The sequence below is a fragment of the Panicum virgatum genome, chromosome 9K, assembly GCF_016808335.1.
Source record: "Panicum virgatum strain AP13 chromosome 9K, P.virgatum_v5, whole genome shotgun sequence".
In the NCBI taxonomy this organism is placed as follows: Eukaryota; Viridiplantae; Streptophyta; class Magnoliopsida; order Poales; family Poaceae; genus Panicum; species Panicum virgatum.
In genome coordinates, this window is record NC_053144.1 from 57,260,971 (window position 1) to 57,267,496 (window position 6,526).

Here is a 6,526-nt window from a genome sequence, read left to right on the forward strand (position 1 = left end):
AGCACAAAATCTGAAGAAGAATCGGACATCGCTCCCCTATTTTAAAAGAAAAATACAGAGAAAACTTCACCAAAAACTAGTATTGTCGGTTAGAGAAAAGCATCGATTTGGTTTCCCAGTAGCAGCGTATCACTTACCTTAGTTTTTCATGGTCATAGAAGATCAAAAGATTCTAGGGTTCTTGGCTAGTGACACTTCATCTTGAAGTTCTATGGTAACAAAGGTTTCACAAAAAACATAACAGTAACCAATTCATGATAAGTAATAACATGTTGCGTCATTCCGTCAAACTCGTCCGTTCAGCATCTCCATTTGTTTTACAACTTACAGGGCACATAAGTCACCATCTTAATGGAGTAGGTCATAAAGCTTTCTATATACAGTCAACGACTGCAAAAGAAACAAAAATATGATTGATTTAAATCATTAAGTATACACTTAAGATAAAGTAGTAGTTAAAATCACAAATGATCTAATTTCGCCTTAATGTAAGTCATAAAACCTTGTCATCTGTGTGCAGCGCAGCCAATGGTCGCAAGCGCAACTCGCAACAAAACTAGAATATCATTCATTTAATACATTTATACTGTAGAATTTAATAAGGTAAGTCGTTAAAGTGTTAAATACATGAGTGTTTCTAGAAATGTATTCTGTCCTTTAAAATTGACATATTACATGACACTGCTTAAACTCCTTTTTCACCCACGGTATTTACATTTACTAATAGTCAATGCGAGTTTTATCTTTTTAACCTACACCTGATTCGCTTGCTTTTCCATCCGCTGCTGCCACCCCTGCATGACGTGCGAAGCTATCCCTCATTATTACTTTGCAATTTGCTTCTCAAAAGCGAGGTTAGTCAATGTTTTAGAAAAAGTTTTTTTAATGCAACATGCAATGTAATGCAAGGGTGAGACGAACAACATGGTATGCAATGCAACATGGGGTGGGTGAAATGATATGACATGATGAGGTAATCTAAAACAAAACAAAAAGTTGGCCTAAGTTAACTAGCCACAAGTTTAGAATCAAAGGGTGGTGCAATACTTCATAAATCTCTCTAAAAAGACACAAAGAAAAAGACTCAAAATGCTAATAGGCACATAAAAAGGTCTACAAGTTTCCCAAGATCAAATAACAAAGTGCTCCCTCAATAACATTTAGAATGAGCATAACTTCTTTATCCGGAGTCTAATTGGGGTGAATAACCACTTGTTGGAAATATAATTTGATGCACCTTGCAATGGAGGAGAAGTTTGGTACATGTTCTGCACTGGATGAAGGGGAATTCAATGAGGACATAGGCAGTAGCAACCGACGAAGAAGGTGATGATGATGTCAAAGTATGATTGGAAGGCTGTGTACACAAAAGATGATGATTTGAAGTTGACCAAAGCTGGAGACAACAAGATTAGAAGAACCATGACACCACCTATCTTCTCCAGTGGGATACTCGATATACTTCTAATCGAGTGATGCTATCAAGGAAGGAAACCGTTCGGATCATCAACACGAAGCACAGGAGCATCTTCGATCCCGACACCTTAGGCAAAGCAAGAACCATGGAGACAGACCATTGGAGCCATGATACTCGCTGGCGAATCAATGGTGATGACCTTGAAGCCAAGGACGCACGACACTACGCTCCAAAGACCACATGATCGAGATCATTGACATTTTCGGGCGAATTCACAAAAAAGATATTGTTCTCATCAATGTCCAGCCCGACCTCAGAAGCAAAGAGCAGTGTATTTTTGGATATTCAAAAGCTTCATGAAGTTCCTGTTCCAACAAATCAAGAACCAAGTCAATCAGAGATTCCTACAAGCGGGTATGGCCAAAACATTGAAGGTTGTGCACTCTGAAAATTTCTGCACAGCACGCAGCGCCAAAAGTGAAACGGGCATAACTCTCTCGTTTGGATTTGGTTTAAGATGAATGACCACTCGTTGGAAAGGTAATTTCATAAACATTTCAATAGATCTATATTTTGGTATATGTTATGTTGAGTATATAGGAGAGATTCCACAAAGAAGAGGCAGGAGCAACGCGATGAGAACAAGATAGAGAAGATGACGATGACAACAATGAAGGGGAGCTTGGGCGATGCTTTCATCAAGCGTACGTGATAAAATTCAGAGGCTTGGAGCAGAGGAAGAACCCCAATGACATTGGCAAATGAAGACACAAGCGGTCGACTTTCGACAAATGAAGATGTTGCATGCAAACCACGATGGATTACAAGAGGCGACATCAAGCTGCATGGACACTTCGGATTCTCGCACGAAGGACCATTGCTTCACATCAATGAGAAGGTATGTGAGAAAGTCAAGCTTTATGACTTTAAATGAAGCGCTTTGCAGGAGGCAACCCGTTCATTATATATATATATATATATATATATATATATATATATATATATATATATATATATATATATATATATATATATATATATATATATATATATATATTAATATGACCGTCTAGATTGCACTCTTTAATCGGAATATCAAGTAACATTGTACCGTTGCTCTAACAAAAACCACAACTTCATGTTGTTCATTCTAAATGTTATTGAGGGAGCACTTTGTTATTTGATCTTGGGAAACTTGTAGACCTTTTTGTGTGCCTATTAGCATTTTGAGTCTTTTTCTTTGTGTCTTCTTAGAGAGATTTATGAAGTATTGCACCACCCTTTGATTCTAAACTTGTGGCTAGTTAACTTAGGCCAACTTTTTGTTTTGTTTTAGATTACCTCATCATGTCATATCATTTTATTCACCCACCCCATGTTGCATTGCATACCATGTTGTTCGTCTCACCCTTGCATTGCATTGCATGTTGCATTAAAAAAAACTTTTTCTAAAACATTGACTAACCTCGCTTTTGAGATCCTAAAACCCTTAGAAAAACCACTCATAGAGCAATCCTAAAACCATAGGTAATGTTTTTCTTTCAAATTTTTTTTAACTTTTGTTTGTGTCTAGTTTTTTTGAACCACCTTAGATAGAATTTCTATACCCAACACTCTCTCTTCAAAATTTTAGTTTTAAGCCAAAAATATAGGAAACCCATAAACCTACTTCTAAAACCTTGTTAGCTCGGTTGCTTGGTCATTTTCGATAAATAACCTTTTCATTGACAAAAGACTCACTTCTTATGAAGTGTCACGAAGGCTTTTTGTCACTCTTAGCAATTGTTTTTGAATAAGCTAGTTGCGGAACAACATCGAAAGGTCCTTTCAACCGTACTAACGCTTGTTTTTGCTAACTTTGCATTTGCACTTTGCATTCATTCCATTGTTCATGCACTCATTTTGCTAGCTTGGTCTCAACTTTATTGATGAAAGCTTTCATATCCATGTTAATGCTTCACGTGAGCATTTTCCTTTTTGTAATCTTGTGTAAACATGGTGTTTAGACATGATTGAAGACCATCATCATTTAGTTACCAAGCTATGAGGTTGCATTTGGTTGGTTTATAAGCTTTGCAATGCGCTTTTTTTTTCTTGTGCTATGAAGGCCTATTGATCTTGGGATAGACATGGTGTTTTGACCTTGGTTAAATAAGTCTTTGTGGCTATGGAGAAGTTCGGCAATCTAGTTGTAAACATGGTGTTTAGAACTAGGTGTAAACATTGTCTTTGTTTATATACATTCCTCTCATTTGCATTTACACTAGCACACACGTACACTCACTAGTTTCGCTAAGCTAACTTTGCCACAAATTGAGATCTTAGAAATGGTAGGTTTGTTGGCATTTGTTTCTACTCCCGACCGTCACCCCGGGGGTAGTGTGTGTTTAAAATGTTTTGCAGGCATGAAGAAGTGTTCCCATGAATTCGTGATCAAAGAAGAAATCAAATTCGTCAACATCTCCAAAGTTCGAGAGCAAGGCCCGCTGTTTTCATCAAATTTTGCGCATGGACAGAGACGTACAAGGAAGAAAAAGTTGATATTCAGAAGCTCCATGAAATTCCCATTCCAACGCATCTAAGATCAATGAATTTTGAAGACCCGTACAAGGAGATATGGCAAAAACTTTGGACGCTGCGCGTTCTGAAATTCGAAACAGATTGCAGCGCTAGGATAAAATGGACATAACTCTCTTGTTCGGAATCAATTTTGGGAGAATATGGACTCGTTGGAAAGAAAAATTCGTGCACTTCGCAATGGAGCAATGTTTCAGTACAGGTTCTGTTTTGGAAATTGAAAGAAAAATTCGTGAAGATGAGGCAGCAATGAGACAACGAGGAATTGAAGGAGGCGACGACGATGAGAAGCAAGGATTGGGACCATGACTTAGTACAAGAAGAAGTTGAAGAAAATTGAGGCAACAAAGGTGAAGACACATTGAAGATGATATTCATACACATGAGGGAAGAACTTCAAGAATTGCAAGATGGTCCATCTTCTCCTTCCATGCCTAGCATCATGCTAAGCATGGGGGAGGATTTTGTGGACAAGGAAGAAAGATCTCATGGAGTAAGATAATCATGGTTGCCACAAGATGCTCATGATTCTTCTTCCATGCTTAGCACAATGCTTAAGTATGGGGGAGGCCGCGCTACACTTCATTACGAGCATCGAGAAGGATGGTAATTCTTCCTCAACTATCTCTTTTTCTAAATGCTTGTACATATATACCTTCAACCATAGATGCAACCTTTGTATATCTCTTTCCCTATAATAACATGGCTACTAGGAGTACAACCTAGATTTGTTTTTGTTTTCAATGAATGATAACCACCATCACCTTGAGCTCACCACGATGATATTCTTATATGCTCTTGCTTATGGAAAAGTGATGAAAGTTGTTGCTTTGTTTTACCTACGCTATGTTGTATATGACTTGACCCTTTGCTCTCAATTAAATGGAATTAAAATGATTAAATACCGGCTCTTTTATTTGTGGAGGTTAAATGACTAAATTCTAAACCCACATATTCTATGTTGCTCTTTGATTTAAGTCTAACGATGACCTTACACCTTGTGTTGTTTAATTTGAAAACTTAATTCCTATGATATCTACATTTGTGAATCTCTTACAAAGTTCAACCCACCAAAGCCTATACATACATATTCTTTCATGATGAAACCTTTAGATTGCAAACTTATATTTTGATGAGTTGGATTAAGATTGATTTCTTTGGTACGAGACTAAGAAGCTGGTCATTCCATTTTTTTGTATAACCTTCTTTTTGCTAGCCTATTTATCCATGCATTGTGAATTTCTACTTCGGGAACTTTGCAAACCTCGCTGGATATCCACCCTAAACCAAAAATATCTTTTTTGTGATTACCTCCTTGACCACAACCCAATTTGAGTATGGATTATCATTTCGACGGAATCAAAAGAATCAAGGGCACCATATAAAGGAAAGTTTTGGGAGACAAGGCTCCCCGGAGATTCAAGAGGTTCTACGAAGAAGAAGGTGAATTTGAGATACTTACCCTAGCTAGTTGGTTCTCCCACTATTCATACTCGAGGACGAGCATTCGTTCAAGCATGGGGGGATGGCTGGGTAAGTATTATATGTTATCAAAAGTTCTAAGGAGTAAAAAGAAAGAAAAAAAGAGAAAGAAAGAGAAAAATGAAAAAAAGGAGAAAAGAAAAGAAAAAAGAGAAGAATAAAATGCTCCTTAGTTCTTTTTGGCTTCATTAATTTTCCAAGTTACTTTGAAGAACTATTCCATACTCAAATCTTCCAACCATATGCAATCTGATAATGAGAACTTCATTTGTGTCTCGGGATCATCCATTTGCCACTTGCACATGTCCACCTATCTAAATGTGTGTGTTTCATCTTTCTCCCTCTCCAACATTATTTTCCAATGGCCTTTTTGACTAGTCTCGGTAATTCCATTAGATCTCTCTCTTAGTTTGACAATATTTCAGATATAATGTTTTGCTAGGATTGTTTTCACCTACCAAGCTCCACATAAGCCTTCCACTTTTATATATGAGTAGAATAGGTTGAAGACAATCTAATGTAGGCTTGAGAGACTTGATGAGATGAGTATTTCCATGATCTTTTGCAAGAGAACCTCACTTATGTTTGATATGCATTCTTTTGAAAAATCTTCACGATGAAACAAGGTAAAGGTTTGAAGTTCGCTTAAGTTTGAGAGCATTGCATTTATCTATTATTGTGGCTTGTTCTTTAATTGCCAGTCTATCTCCCATAATGAAAAAGTAGCCGGTCACAACATGAACTTAAATGCTAAATACTTGAGAGAGCAATATGTCTTGTTATGTCTGACTAAGTGCAGAGAGGGCATTGAGGGGCAACGCTGATTTCTTTATAAGCAAAGCTCCTGGACTTGCTCGAGGATGAGCAAGGTTTAAGCATGGGGGGAATGTTGGCGCTCCTTAAGTACCCCTTTTATCCCTTGTTTATCCTTGATAATGGCATGAATTTAATATCAAAATCACTAACCGTCCTAACCCCGGCCTAATTATTGGTCATTTTCACACTTGCACATATATTTTGGAGGATCTTCGTTTTTGCAGGTTTTTGGCC